Here is a 13,456-nt window from a genome sequence, read left to right as displayed (position 1 = left end):
TTTCAGCACTTAAATATGCTTACTTTGTGCCGGATGCTGTTCTAAGTCTTTTACAAATATTTACTTGATATTTGTATTTTGTGTACTATTTTGATTTCTGCAGCATTATTAGACTTCATACTCTTGTGTGGGAACTGGGTTCAAATGGTTCCAGATGAAAATACATATAGCCCTGTGATTAGTTTTGTTCTACATCTTATGACAGATACTTCATGAAAGGAAATATGAAAAGGCCACATCTTGCTTTGAAATAAGTGAGATGGAGCCTCTCCCTCTTTTTACTGTTAATGTTCATAGTTTTAAAAATCCTAGAATTTTGCTGCTTTTTAAAATGTCAAGTTGGAAAGCAAGAATAAAATAATACCCTTTTCTCAAATGTTTTCTGTACTATTTATTGCATTGTTTACATTTTATGCATCTCATCTCTTTATGAACTCATGATAATAGAGACTAACATTTTTGCATCACTGGAATCTTCTAGGTGTTTAAAATGAGGGACGAGTGAATGAATAAATGGGAGAGTGGTTCAGAGCTTGGAATGGCACTATGAAGATGGTGAAGTGATGTTCCTACCCCCTCAACACACATATAAAAATTATGAATTTATAAACGTTTTCCTCTTGGTGTCATTTTTCAATGGAGGAAAGAGGGCAAATTCATAGTTCTGGTATTTACATCTGGAATTAGGCTACACAGTCTACAGGAAGCAAGTTAACACAGTCTAACAGATGCACGTGAATTTCATGCTGGGTAAAGATGAACTATGTGGAAGATGATTTATAAGGAACTTTTATGTTATATCTTGACCTGAGGTTAGGAAACTAAAGATGACAAAGGCAGTGTTTTAGTATGGGTTTTCTGGTTTTGTGTTTGTCGTGGGGGCGGGGTGGGGTAGCGGACTTGTACCCTAACAAAGACCCATCCGAGGCTGCGTGTCTGCCCGGGGGCAGCAGGGGGCGGGAGAAGCTTGGCTCTAGACCACGCGTTCCTTGTCACGTGACCTGTCGCTTTCTTTCCCGTGGCGGCCCTGCTTCCGGCAGGGGCATCACCCGGAAGTGGGGGTAGTCGAGGGAGGGAGGGATAAAGGCGGCTGGCCGCGGCGGCTGAGGGTGGGAAAAGAGAAGCAGAGGGAGGAGTTGCTGCTGCCGCCGCCGCAGCCGCGGCTACTGTGACTTCTCCGATTGTGAGCTTTGTTGGAGCCTGCGTACGTGGATTTATCGCTGCCACGGTCTGCGTAGCTCCAGAGGTTTAACCATAGGATAAAGAAACCAGGTAAGTCCTACACTGACTTCCCGTCGTCCTTTCTCCTGAAGGGAGTCTTCTGTGCTGTCAGTTTGTACTAAGAGTGTGGTGAGAAGGTCATGTTAGTCTGGGGCAGTCTCGAAAGTCTCACTTATTCACAATTCAGATATTACTACACTTATGTTTTACCTCCCCTAACGGGATAGAGGAGGGGAAATTAAATCCTGACCTGTGTCGCTTTCTTGTACCCTCTTGGAGAGAGTGTCTTGATCATCTGTGGCCTACTTACCCAATTAATTGAGGGTACAAGAAAGTTTGTGTTTGGCATTAGAAGTCACATGGACTGGGGTCTTTGCTTAGTGACACCTCTTTATACTTTGGAAGCTAAGGTTACTAAAATGACCATAATTGATGAAATAATAATTGAAAAATAGATATTTGGCTACTTGTCTTGCTCTGGGAGCGTAAGGTAAACTGAGAGAACACTCTTGTTTCCACTTAGTTTTGTTCATTGCGCCCCCTTTCCAGTAAAGTTACTCTCCATTGTCCAACCCCGTGGCATCTTATCTTTGACACTTTTCTTCGTTGTAGACGTTGAGATTATCTGAAGCACAAATTCTTACCGTTTCACAATTCAGCGTTTTTCCAGGATCTGATCTTTATTTTAATCCGAGACTCTTCATCTACGATAGTATGGCTTTGTACTGAGAATATGTGTAGAACATTGAATTAGATGATACTGAGGTTATTAATTTTTTTTTTTTTTTTGCCGGGGGCGGGGGCAGGGGAGGGGGCGATACATGAGAAATAAGACAGAGTTCCTGGCCTCAAAAGAGTTTACATACAATAGGCCGGGCGCAGTGGCCCACAGGCCTGTAATACCAACACTTTGGGAGGGTGGATCACTTGAGGTCAGAAGTTCGAGACCAGCCTGGCCATCATGGCAAAACCCTGTCTCTACTAAAAATACAAAAATTAGCTGGGCCTGGTGGTGGGCGCCTGTAATCCCAGCTACTCGGGAGACTGAGGCAGGAGGATCGCTTGAACCTGGAAGGCGGATGTTGCAGTGAGCCGAGATCGCGCTGCTGCACTCCAGCCTGGGCTACAAGAGCGAAACTCTGCCTCCAAAAAAGAAGGAAAAAAAAAAAAAAAGAGTTTACATACAATTGAGTCCGAATTGAGTCAGTTGAAATCGGTTATGAAGACAATGGTTTCTAGCAGCCCCACTGACTGAATTACTACGTTTCTTATTGCATCCTTTTTAATGGTTATTTTTGAACTGGCATTTTATTATATTTAACATTTTCTTGTGTCTAAGGTCATGACATGAGTGAGTTTTTGTACTTGAGGGTCTCAATGTAGTAGGAAAGATACACAATTACCTAAACATTTAAAAAGTCTCACTAACATTCTGTAGTAGAAACAGGAAGTGTTATGAGAGTGCAGGGAAGGGAGCATGTGAACTGGGCTTTGAAAAATAGATAGGATTTGGCTTTGCAGGAATGGAGGAAAAGGAAGACATCTATCTGGACTGATAGATAGAAGAAATAATGTGAGCAAAGCTGTGGGGGTCTGGAAAGTTGCCCGACATCCAGTAACACACTGTATGTCAATGTCCCTACTTCTAACAGCCAAATCTTCCAAGATGTCACTGATTAAAATTAGAAAAAAATATAGAATACTAAACTAGTCAGCTCACAGACATATCCAGCTGCCCTTCAGCCAACAAAAAAAAGCTTAGATAGAGAAAAAAATACACGGACATGACAAAAACAATGTTAATGTATGAGGCTTAACTCTGATGTAAACTCAAATCTAAAAGAGAAAAAATGTAAAACTTGCTAGCTATACTTTAATTCTGATTGAGTGTTGTGCCTTAAATATAATTTGGAATCATTTTTTAAATTGTTGGGAATGAATAACATTTTCTGAAGTGAGCAGCTGTTCCAAGTTTTCCCCAAGGAGTCTCTGCTTTTCCTTTTTTCCTCTAAATTGATTTCTCTCTATTGGTCTTCTTAACTTGATAGGAACTGTTCTTTTCGATCATAGCCTTAGAAAGATCTTGATTCCTGCCCTCAAGATAAGGTTAAACACTAATCCCTCCGAAGGATAGGTTAACATCTCTGTTCTCTAAAGCAGAAGATTGATTTTCTTTGAAAAATGCATGCAGAAGCAGTAAAATTTGCTTACAAAACAAGAGAGAGAAAAAAAGTGCGAAAATAACCCCAGCTAACACTCTACAACCTTCACTTCTGTGAGGGTGCTAAAGGAAATACATTTTTAAAAAATAAATTCCTGTTATAACTCCTTTTATCTATATATATTTAAAAGCTCTTGGCAAACTTTATTAATTAAGACTTTGGACATCCTGATGAGTGAAAATAATCTTCATTTGCCAGTTGGGAAAGTAAATTGCAAGGAGAGATTTTTGTGTGAACTCATACAAGCACTAGCATAGATGAGAATAGTATTTGGGAGTTTTGTCTCAAAATTCCTTCTATTCATCTTTGTTAAAGGGCAGTTCAGGTTTTACAGTGTTTTGTTTTTTAGACAACAATATTTCTTAGGGTATAGCTCAACATGGGGCTGGGGCAAGAGTGTTGGGGGACTGGGGGACAGACGAGTGATAGGCAATGGCTAGGCAGAGTATTTTAGTTCAGTCTACCATCCCAGCAATCATGATTTTCCCTCTTAAATCTCAGTCTTTAGGTTGATTTAATGTGATATTACTTGCTTACTTAACTTGCTGAGATAGTTTGGCAAGAAAAATATCAAAATTCCTTTAGAATGTGTTTCATTAAAGTAAAAGGGTCCTGTGTTTCTGGTTTCCTAAAATGTTCTTACTTTTTGCAGCATTGTTTGCAAATTGAAGTGATTTCCTAATCTTTGTGTTCCCAAATGTATAAGATATTGGTAGACTACATCAGTTTTCACAGATACCTCTTTCCTTGAAGGAAATGAGGGTAAAATACCCCATTTTGAGCCAGTTATGTGTACTTTGTACCATATTTTTTGTCCGCATTTAGAATTATACAGCTATGTCACAAGGATGAAAAAATAGTTTTGCTTATTTTTACTATTAAACTCTAGTGTAAAAGTCCAGTTTTTCAGACCTATAATCAGGAGTGCATTTTTAACAATTTACCAGTTGAAATAAATGGGTTATTTCACATTGTAGGGATATTGTTTTAGATTGACCATTAACCTTATTTTATTTTATTTTTATTTTAAAAGACATTATTGTTATTATTTATCTATGTATTTATTTATTTTTAGAGACAGGGCCTCGCTCTGTGGCCCAGGCTAGGGTGCAGTGGTACAATCATATCTCACCGCAGCCTTAATCTCCTGGGCTTAAATGATCCTCTGGCCTCTCAAGTAGCTAGAACCACAGGTGCATGCCACCATGCCTAGTTACTTATTAATTAATTAATTATTATTATTATTTTTAAGAGATAGAGTCTTGCTGTGTCACCTAGGCTGGAGTACAGCAGCGCCCTCATAGCTCACTGCAGCCTCGATCTCCCAGGCTCAAGCAATCCTCCTACCTCAGCCTCCTGAGTAGCTGGGACTACAGCTGTGTGCCACCACTCCCAGCTAATTTTTAAATTTTCGTGTAGAGACAGCATCATGCTGTGTTGTCCAGGCTGGTCTCAAACTCCTGGCCTCAAGCAATCCTCCTGCCTCAGCCTCCCAAAGTGTTGCGATTACAGGTGTGAGCCACAGAGCTTAGTTGAGATTACAGGTGTGAGCCAGACCCTTAGTTGATTTTGTTTGTAAAAAGGTAAGGTGTTCTCTCCATCTGACTTCGGACCAGCCCGAGAACAGAGCAGAGCCTCCTACAGACACCCATTGCCCTGCTGCTGTACACTTCAACAGCTTGCGCAAGGGAACTCACTTGGAGAAATTGTGTAGTTTTAAAATGTATTTTGTATAAAATAACTTGCTCTGCTATAAACCACCATTAAAAACTAGTGTTTTGATTTGGCACTTAAATATTTTTGGAGTGAAAATTATCACTAAAGTAACATATGGCTCCAACAAAAAATATGGTTTTATTATGTTAAAGAGTACTGTATTGATTTGCCAAAGTTTTGTAACTTAATAAAGATATTAACTTCCTTGGATTTGTACTTTGTGATTTACTATGTTGTACTGTGGGCAGGTTATGTTAACTGAAAAAGTCATTACCTGGAAAAAAAAGTTAATGTGTTTTGTTTTGTGCCATTGTAATTGCTGCTGATCCTGCATGTGCAATTGATGTCTCAATAAAAGCAGATAGGGAGGGAAGAATATCTGAATTACTTCCCTTCCATACTCCCACTTGAGAGTTTGCAGAGCGCTCACAGTATACTTCTTGGAATTGTGAAGAAAATGGTTTCTGCTTTTTTGAGTGTGCTACCTGCCACTCAGGAGAGTAAAGCATTAAAAGAACTTCTATTAAGACCTGAGAAACTGTCAACAGAGATATAAGAACAGAGAGAAAAAAGTTAAAAGTGGGAAGCCCTCTAAAGAAAATTATCAGAACTATTTAGGATAAACTTGTAGCTGACCTACAGTGTCATGAGGAGACTTAAGAGTTGATCCTTGAGCTAACAAAAACTTAAGGAGAGCTTAGTTGTTAAAGAATTCCAAGTGTAATATCCTTTGTTGTGGTAGGCATAAAAGAAGATATCTAACTTTTTTGATGATGATAAAATTGTTTACTCTAAGACTTCTTATTAATTATAAATTTATTAAGTTAATATATTTTAATTATTAATACAAATTAGTAAATATATGTATTAATTGTTAATAGATTATATTATTAAAACAATAATATTATATTAAATTATTTGCATACAGCCAGTTTCTTTTTTCTTTTTTTTGAGACAGGGTCTTGCTCTGTTGCCCAGCCTGGAATTCTACAGTGGCATGATCTCAGCTCACTGCAACCTCTGCCTCCTGGGCTCAGGTGATCCTCCTACGTTAGCTCTTGAGTAGCTGGGACTATGGCACGGGCCACCATGCTCTGCTAATTTTTTTATTTTTTATTTTTAGTAGAGACTGTTTCACCATGTTACTTAGGCTGGTCTTGAATTCCTGAACTCAAGCAATCTGCCTGCCTCACCCTCCCAAAGTACTGGGATTACAGGAGTGAGCCACTGCTCCCAGCCTACTTTCTTTAAAAAATTTTACACCATTGGCCTGAAGGAAAAGCCAGCTTCATTTTGACCAATACATGCTTTCTTCTATTTTGCTATTAATTCTAAATATTACTTTTTACTTCAGATTTTATCTACAATATCTTATCATTAATTTCTAATCACACCTGTAAGTGCATTTTTATGTTCTTAGTAATCAGATTGGTGTCATATATCTTCACGTATTGTTCATCTAAACCAAAGTGTTTGTTTTGCGCATCTGTTTCTGCCTAGGTGATAATAGGATTAATTTTGATCACAAAAATCTTTAAAACCTTCAAATAGTTTTAAAGCCTTAAGTTCTTTGAGTGATGATGGGAAAAAGGATATATATTTAAGACAGAGTCTCGCTCTGTTGCCCAAGCTGGAGTGCAATGGCACGATCTCAGCTCACTGCAACCTCCACCTCCCGGGTTCAAGTGATTCTCCCTGCCTCAGCCTCCTGAGTAGCTGGGATTAGAGGCATCCGCCACCACACCCGGCTAATTTTTGTGTTTTTAGTAGAGATGGGGTTTTGCCATGTTGGCCAGGCTGGCCTTGAATTCCTGACCTTAGGTGATCTGCCCACCTCTGCCTCCCAAAGTGCTGGGATTACAGGCATGAGCCACCATGCCTGGCTGAAGGATAATTTATTTAGTACAGTACATTATTTGACCTTGAGTGCCAAGGTATGATTAGAATTGCTTAAGAGTTTGTCCACTGTGTTTATTGCAAAAATAACCCACAGATTCCTCTTTCTTTAGGGTAAGTAATAAGTCATGGGATCTTGGCTCTTACTATTTTTTTTGGATGCAAATAAGTGAAGGTGACCAGAATTGTTCCTCTGTCTGGTGTGGAAAATAGATCTGGTACTTTATTGTTTGCATTTTGCTAAGAGTACACATACTCTTTCATAGGGCCAAATTTTATTCCCAGACCTAGCAAGTAGTTAAACTGGGATTTAAATCCTGTCAGTTTTGGCTTCAGAACCTGTGCTCTTATCTAACATAAAGGAACTGTGTTTTTAAAAGTACATAGACATTTGAGCAAAGTAGGTATATTTGAATTAAGTTCCTTGTTTGTCTTAAAATGGGAAATACTCATTTATCGTTTAATGTGCGAATGAGCAATTTGATTTTGTGATTAAATGATCAAAGTATTGGTAGCTCATAATTTCCTTGGTAATTTAAAACTAATCTCAAAAGTAGGGAACCATAATTTTGTTTTTAGCTAATTATGTTATTTAAAGATATGCTGGGCCAGGCACTGTGGCTCACGCCTGTAATCCCAGTACTTTGAGAGGCCGAGGTGGGTGGATCACTTGAAGTCAGCAGTTCAAGACAAGCCTGGGCAACATGGTGAAACCTCATCTCTCCTACAAATACAAAAATCAACCAGACGTAGTGGTGTGTACCTGTAATCCTAGCTACTCGGGAAGCTGAGGCAGGAGGATCGGTAAAGCCCAGGAGGCGGAGGTTGTAAGGTTGTAGTGAGCCGAGATTGCACCATTGCACTCTAGCCTGGGCGACGGGGAGTAAAACCATGTCTTAAAAAAAAAATTACTAAAACACTTAATGTTTATTTTTGTTTATTTCTTTATTTTCAAATGGAGTTTGGCTCTGTCCCCTAGGCTGGAGTGCAATGGTGCGATCTCGGCTCACTGCAACCTCCGCCTCCTGGGTTCTAGCGATTCTCTTGTCTCAGTCTCCCAAGTATCGGGGACTACATGTGCACACCACCATGCCTGGTTAGTTTTTGTACTTTTGGTAGAGAAGGGGTTTTGCCATGTTGGTCAGGCTGGTATCGAACTCCTGACTGACCTCAAGTGATCCACCTGCCTCGGCCTCCGAAAGTGCTGGGATTACAGGCTTGAGCTACCGCTCCCGGCCCTGCCACCACACCCAGCCCAATACTTAATTTCTAAGTTACACCACAGAAAATTGGCCTGCGTGGTGGCTCATGCCTGTAATCCCAGCACTTTGGGAGGCCTAGGTGGGTAGATTTCTTGAACTCAGGAGTTCTAGACCAACCTGGGCAACAAGGTGAAACCCCATCTCTACAAAAATTGCAAAAAATAGCCAGGCGTGGTGGTGTGCGCCTGTAGTCCCGGCTACTGGGGAGGCTAAAGTAGGGAGATTGCTTGAGCCTGGGAGATTGAGGCTGCAGTGAGCTGAGATCATGCCACTGCACTCCAGCCTGGGCGACAGAGTGAGACCCTGTCTCAAAAAAAAAAAAAAAAGAGAGAGAGAGAGAGAGAGAGAAAGAAAATGGAAAACTCAGATTGAGAGGGTCCCCCAGTAGCCTATAGTACACCTACATATGCTAGCTAACATGGCATCTTAAAGCTCATTATGACAGCTGGCAGATCAAATCACTGTGATGTGCTCATCCTGTTTCCCTATCCAGGAAACTCATAACAATCTACTTCTGTAATTAGTGAGCCACAGACTCTAGGCCATCGAGATTTTCCACATTCCCTAATTGTCAAATGCTGAACCATACTTGTACTGAATAAGTTGTGATACAGTGTAAGCAAGGGAAAAGGCCTTATGTATGTCTAACCTACTGTGCAAATAGCTGCATTCTTACAGAGTTGTATGTAAATTGAAGTTTTACAAAGCATGTCAGCACTTTGATTAGTACATTTTTATTGTGTGCTTATTGCATATTCAGTGTTTACTGTGAGCTATACAAATAAGTATAAGGCATATGTTCCAGTGTCTAGCAAGAGAAAGAAGTTTAATACCAAGCAGAGAGAAATTAGGTACTACTAAACTGTGAAACTGATTCCAGGGTATTCGGAGTTTAAAAAGAAAGTAGCTAGGAGTATTTGACATGATTTTTCATGAATGAGGTGGGATTTCATTTACTTACTCAACAGTGATTTATTGAGTATCTACCATGTTCAATGGTGGTATGATAGTGAACATAGCACATATGGTCCTGCTTTTGTGGAGTTTACAGACTAGTGAAGTAATAGAACTTAAATATGTGCAAGAAAACGTTCTAGGTGAGGGGACCAGTTCTAAACAAAGTCATAGAAATAAATGATAAGAGCCTGGACAGTCAGTGAAGGGACTTGCCTGATTATAGTAGAGATTTTATGTTGAGGAGGAGCGTTGCAAGTGATAGATGCAGACCATCTTTTGAATGCTTTGAAGAACTATCTAAGTCTGTCTAAAAGTCCTTTGGATACACTGTTCCGGAGAGAGTTTGGGGCTTTGGGGTCATACTGCCTTGGTTTGATCTCATCTCCACTCTAATTTGTTTAAGTTTAGAATTTTATAGTAAGTTTTCTCAGTGACCCAACTCTACAGGCAATAAAATGATATTTACAGAGTGGCTGGGGTCAGTAACCCTTGTATCAGTTAAGCAATGTACACATGAAGTGCCAGTAGGAAGTCCAAGGAAAGGTTGGGAGAAATAAAAGGAGGTTAGTCAAGGAAAGAGAAATACATTTTGTGATGGTTGGTAGAATGTCATCAGAAACGTCTTCAAGCAAAACAGTACATTTGCCTGTCTTTGTTTCTAGTTGCGTTTAACGGTACTTTGTTTTCTTTGTCTAAATATGAAGAAGAGAAACTAAACTGCAGCTATTTGACTTGGGCATCTAAGAGCTACCAATGGTTGGCTTAGGTTATGTTCTACATTTGAAGCATCTGGTCAATTTTAGATTGTCTTCTATATTTGAAGCATCTGGCTAGACCAGTTGTGTCCCAGTTTTGTATTTTACCTAAACTCAACTTGGTCAGAAGCTTATGTAGTAAGTATTGTTTGTAACCTGTGTTAGTACTCTCTTAACATGGCTTAAGGCATGAATGGATTGCCAAATGAATACCTGTTATGACCTGTATTTTTTCTTGTTACCTTTGGATTTAATGTAAGTATAATAATGCTCCAAGAACATTTGACAGTATTGTTCAGGCACTTTTTTTTTTTTTTTTGAGAGAGAGTCTGGCTTTATTGCCTAGGCTGGAGTGCAGTGACACGGTCACAGCTCACCGCAGCCTCGAACTCCTGGGCTCAAGCGATCCTCCTACTTCAGCATTCCAAGTAGATAGGACCACAGGCATGTACCACCATGCCTGGCTAATTTTTAATTTTTTTTTTTTTTTTTTTTTTTTGTAGAGACGTGATCTTACTTTGTTGCCCAGGCTGGTCTTGAACTCCTAGGTTCAAGTGATTCTCCTGCCTCAGCCTCCCCAAAGTGCTGGGAGTACACAGGCATGAGCCATCATGCATAGCTGCTTATTCAGGTACCTTTAAGAAATTTTTACCACCAGAAAAGTAGAAATGATCATACCAGACTACCTTTGTCTCCTCCCAATCTTTTATTATGGTGATATCTAACCTTGTTATAAGGAGGAGCTTCTTTTAATCTCAGAGTCATGAGATCAGGGCAGATACTGACAGTGTAGTTCCTGAGAAGTAGTTGCTGGCTGTGCTGTTCTTCCTTTCACAGTGGAATCTTAGCTGAGACTTGTAGCAGAGAGAAGACATTATGGGGAATCAGCATAGAGCTTTATAGGAGGTGAGGTGTCTAGATCTACCAGTAGATCCCGATTTGCAGGTTTGAGACTCCTACCTTATTTCATCCATGGCTGTTGCGTTATACAAATCTAGTGGGCAGCAGCCACAGTCTGTAAAAGTTATGACATGGACTTACGCAATGTGGCAGCCCTGGAAGCTACCCAAACCACTTCTATTTCTAGTCCTGTATTCCCTTCAATACCTCCTACATCCAGCAGCCATGATAGTCCCAACACGTTTATCATTTGAATATCTTTGCTTCCCACTTTAAGGCTCCCTTTTAATCCAACAGATAAAATTTACATCTTTGAGGATTTCAAGGAGTTGCATAAATTTTCTTACTCTCTTTAAGTATACTCATCAAGAAAATAATACTTGCCTCGTCTAATTCATAGGGTGTTATCAGTATAAAGTGGAATAATGTATGCAAAAACACTTCATAAATTAAAGAATACTACACAAACATAATATTCTTTTTGAATGTATTATGTTGTGGAAAGAACACTGAATTTGAATCAGATGTCTGGCATCTCAGTTCTTTCTGCTATTAATGAACTGTGACTTTGGACAAATTACTTTGTGCTTTGGGGACTTTGTTTCCTTACCTATAAAAGGAAACTAATAATGCCACTCTTATCTACCCAGAAATCTGAGCTACTTTTTCCTCACCTCCACATTCAGTCACCAAATTTGTTGTCTAGTTCTTAAAATTTCTTAAATTGGTCCTCTCCTCTCTATCTCCATTCAGTTCCTAATCACTTCCCTTTTGGGCAGTAGCCTGTTAAAAAAAATTGTGATAAAATCTGCATAATATAATATTGACCATCTTAACCCTTTTTTGTTTTTTTTTTTTTTTTTTGAGACGGAGTCTTGCTCTGTTGCCTGGGCTGGAGTGCAGTGGCCGGATCTCAGCTCACTGCAAGCTCCACCTCCTGGGTTTACGCCATTCTCCTGCCTCAGCCTCCCGAGTAGCTGGGACTACAGGCACCAGCCACCTTGCCCGGCTAGCTTTTTGTATTTTTTAGTAGAGACGGGGTTTCACCGTGTTAGCCAGGATGGTCTCGAACTCCTGACCTCGTGATCCGCCCGTCTCGGCCTCCCAAAGTGCTGGGATTACAGGCTTGAGCCAACGCGCCCGGCCCCCTTTTTTGTTTTTTGAGATGAAGTCTCACTCTGTCGCCCAGGATGGAGTGCAATGGTGTGATCTCTGCTCACTGCAGCCTCCACCTCCCAGGCTGAAGCAATTCTCCTGCCTCAGCCCCCTGAGTAACTGGGATTACAGGCACACACCACCCCTGGCTCATTTTCTTTTTTTTTTGAGATGGAGTCTTGCTCTGTCGCCCAGGCTAGAGTGCAGTGGCAGCATCTCGGCTCACTGCAAGCTCCACCTCCCGAGTTCATGCCATTCTCCTGCCACAGCCTCTCGAGTAGCTGGGACTACAGGCGCCCGCCACCACGCCCAGTTATTTTTTTGTATTTTTAGTAGAGACGGGGTTTCATCGTGTTAGCCAGGATGGTCTTGATCTCCTGACCTCGTGATCCGCCTGCCTCGGCCTCCCAAAGTGCTGGGATCACAGGCGTGAGCCACTGCGCCTGACCTAATTTTTGTATTTGTAGTGGAGACGGGGTTCCACCATGTTGGCCAGGCTGGTTTCAAACTCCTGACCTCAAATGATCCACCCACCTTGGCCTCCCAAAGTGCTGGGATTACAGGCATGAGCCACTGTGCCCGGCCCCATTTTAACCATTTTTATAGGTACAAGTCAGTGGCATTGAGTGCATTCTTAATGTTGTACAATCATCACTGTTATGCATTTCTAGGTTTTTTTCATCATCCCAAACTGAAACTCTGTACCCATTAAGTAATAACTTCTCATTCTGCCTTCTCTCACCCCCTGGTAACCTCATTCTACTTTCTGTGTGTATGAATTTACCTATTCTAGGTACTTTTGGAAAAATAATTCAATATTTATTTTTGATTCAGAAGGTACATGTGCAGGCTTGTTACCTGGGTATATTGCATGATGCTGAGGTAGGGATACGATTGATCCCGGCAACCAGGTACTGAGCAGAGTACACAATAGTTTTTCAACCCTTGCCCCACTCCCTCCCCACCGAGTAGTCCCCATGATCTATTGTTGCCATCTTTATGTCTATGAGTACCCATTGTTTAGCTACCACTTATAAGGGAGAACTTATGGTATTTGGTTTTCTGTTCTGCATTAGTTTGCTTAGGATAATGGCCTCCAGCTGATTCCACGTTGCTACAAAGGACATGATTTTGTTCTTTTTTTAATGGCCATAGTATTTCATGGTGTATATGTACAACATTTTCTTTATCCAATCCATCATTGATGGGCACCTAGGTTGATTCTATGTCTTTGCTATTGTAAATAGTGCTGCAGTAGGCCGGGCGCGGTGGCTCAAGCCTGTAATCCCAGCACTTTGGGAGGCCGAGACGGGGTTTCACCGTGTTAGCCAGGATGGTCTCGATCTCCTGACCTCGTGATCCGCCCGTCTCG

General features: G+C 40.7%; 1 protein-coding gene across 3 annotated transcripts in view; it reads left to right on the top strand.

Annotated features, from left to right (window-relative positions):
• The first annotated feature begins 1,077 nt into the window (after positions 1-1,077).
• ATP7A (ATPase copper transporting alpha) overlaps positions 1,078-13,456 on the top strand; it is a 155,766-nt gene continuing 143,387 nt past the window's right edge. For all 3 annotated transcript variants that reach the window (XM_023202322.1, XM_023202325.1, XM_023202321.1), the window contains exon 1: positions 1,078-1,272. The gene's annotated coding sequence lies outside the window, so the exon portion shown is untranslated. The remainder of the gene's footprint in view (positions 1,273-13,456) is intronic.

The sequence above is a fragment of the Piliocolobus tephrosceles genome, chromosome 12 (assembly GCF_002776525.5).
Source record: "Piliocolobus tephrosceles isolate RC106 chromosome 12, ASM277652v3, whole genome shotgun sequence".
Classification (NCBI taxonomy): domain Eukaryota; kingdom Metazoa; phylum Chordata; class Mammalia; order Primates; family Cercopithecidae; genus Piliocolobus; species Piliocolobus tephrosceles.
Note: the sequence above shows the minus strand (reverse complement) of the source record. Positions and strands in the feature narration are given on the sequence as shown.